The sequence below is a fragment of the Myotis davidii genome, unplaced genomic scaffold (genome assembly GCF_000327345.1).
Source record: "Myotis davidii unplaced genomic scaffold, ASM32734v1 scaffold214, whole genome shotgun sequence".
NCBI lineage: Eukaryota > Metazoa > Chordata > Mammalia > Chiroptera > Vespertilionidae > Myotis > Myotis davidii.
In genome coordinates, this window is record NW_006285782.1 from 1,199,237 (window position 1) to 1,201,746 (window position 2,510).

Consider the following 2,510-nt stretch of genomic DNA (forward strand, 5'->3'; position numbering starts at 1 on the left):
CTTACCCAAAGGATCAAATTCAGGCCATACCGGATGTGCCCAAATCATTTCCATCTGACGCCCAGGTCAGCCCACGAGGCCTGGCCTTGAGGAGCGGCTCCCAGTGAGTACTAGTTGTGAAGGGATCAAGATGGAACCATGTTGGTTGTCTCTGTTCAGCCCGGTCCAGGGCCCTGCTAGCATCATCTCACTGGGTTTCTTCTGCAGCTGAGTTTTAGACATGGGCTGCTGCTGACCTTCTGGCCATCGATTAAAATAAGGAAAAAGAAGCTCTTCATTTGTATCTCATTTTCCTCTCATCTCTTCCTCCTCACTGCATAAATGACGTGATTCCCACAGAGCAAAGTTTGCAACAAATGGGTAAATTGAGGCAGAGAGAGGTTGACTGAGGTGTGCTGGCTCTGCTACATTGTTGAGCAACGAGGAAAGGGGAATACATAGATCTCTCTGTCGAGAACAAAAGCCCTAGTAGCTATGTTAAAGCAAAAGGAAAACAACGGGCTTTTTAAAGGATCCCTCTGTTGCTATTTCTGGGAATGCTGCTTGGAGCCCACCTGCCCGGCCCCAGATTTTCACAGCTCCCCAAAACACAGAGAGCCTTTTAGTTCTGCGTTTCCCTCCATGCTGACTACCCGTGATCAGACGAAACACACCTGGCAGAAAGGAGCCCAGCTGCTCCTGAAGGCAGCAGTGGCTTCATCAGGGGTGAAGTGTAACAGGGAGGCAGCTTTTAAACTGAAACGAGACAGGGAGATGTGACCGGCAGCAGAGGCCCTGGGCCCGGCATGCACAGAACCCCTGCCTTTGCTGCGAGAGACTCTACTGGGAGAGGCTTGTTTCCACTGAGCCAAACCAGCTAGGGCAGGGAGAGGCTTGTTTCACTGCAGACAGTGGTCTGCCCTGGGAAGGGCCCTTCGACATCCTGCCTTCAGCTCTCTGGGCTGTTTCCTTTTTAAATACTTTATTTTTTCTTAAGCAGTATTGAGTTCACAGCAAAATTGAAAGAAATGTACAGAAATTTTCCATTTACATACCCCCTGCTCCAGCAATGCATAGCCTTCCCCATTAGCAACATCACTCAGCAGAATGGCACATGGGTTACCCAGGATGAACCTACACTGACACATCATAATCAACCAAAGTCCATAGTTTACCTTAGGGCTCATTCTTGGCGCTGTGCATTCTGTGGATTTGGACAAATGTATAATGACATATATGTATCAGTGTAATATCACACGGGGCATTTTCATTGCCCTAAAAATTCTCTGTTCTCTGTTCATCTCTCCCGCTGCTCCCCAATCCTTGGCAACCACTGATCTTTTTATAGTGTCCCTAGTTTTGCTTTTTTCAGGTAGTCATAGAATTGGAACATACAGTATGTAGCCTTCTCAGATTGTTTTTTTTCCACTTAATACTATTCATGTAAGTTTGCTCCATGTTGTTTCATGACTTGATAGCTCATTTCTTTTTAGTGCTGCATAATATTAACATCGCCTGGGTATACAACAGTTTATTCACCTATTTACCAACTGAAGAACATCTTGGTTGCTTCCGAGTTTTGGCAATAAAGCTACTATAAACATGTGTGTGCAGGGCCATGTGTGAACATAAGTCTTCAACTCCTTTGGGTAAATATCAAGGAGCACAATTGGCAGGTCATATGGTAAGAGTATGTTTAGTTTTAACCACCAAACTGTCTTCCAGAGTAGCTCTGCCATTTTGCATTCCCTCCAGCAATGCATGAGAGTTCCTGTGGCTTTGCATGCTCACCAGCATTTGCTATCTAACTGGTAATGTCTTGTTTTAAATTGCATATCCCCGACGACATGTGATGTGGAGCATATTTTCATATGCTACTTGTCATCTGCATATCTTTTTTGGTGAGGTGTCTGTTAGGATCTTTGGACTGCTTTTAAATCAGGTTGGGGGGTTTTCTTTTTTTAAATAAATCTTTATTGTTCAGATTATTACAGTTGTTCCTCCCCCCGCCCATAGCTCACCTTCACCCAGTTCCCACCCACCCCATGCCCTTACGCCCCCCATTGTCCTCACCATAGGTGTAAGATTTTTATCCAAGCTCTTCCTGTACCCCCCACGCCCCCTTTCCCCCCAAGAACTGTCAGTCCACTCCCTTTCTATGCCCCTGATTCTATTATATTCACCAGTTTATTCTGTTCTTCAGATTTTTTATTCACTTGATTTTTAGATTCACTTGTTGATAGATATGTATTTGTTGTCACTTTGTTGTTTATAATTTTTATCTTTAGCTTTTTCTTCCTTTTCTTAGAGAATAATACCCTTCAGCATTTCATATAATATTGGTTTGGTGGTGATGAACTCCTTTAGCTTTTTTCTTGTCTGTGAAGCTCTTTATCGGACCTTCAATTCTAAATGATAGCTTAGCTGGGTAGTGTAATCTTGGTTGTAGGTTCTTGCTATTCATCACTTTGAATATTTCTTGCCACTCCCTTCTGGCCTGCATAGTTTCTGTTGAGAAATCCTGTGACAGT

General features: G+C 44.0%; 1 long non-coding RNA gene across 2 annotated transcripts in view; it reads left to right on the forward strand.

Annotated features, from left to right (window-relative positions):
- LOC107181979 overlaps positions 1-2,510 on the forward strand; it is a 79,462-nt gene continuing 76,952 nt past the window's right edge. For both annotated transcript variants that reach the window (XR_001512696.1, XR_001512695.1), the window contains exon 1: positions 1-103. This is a non-coding gene — a long non-coding RNA (uncharacterized LOC107181979). The remainder of the gene's footprint in view (positions 104-2,510) is intronic.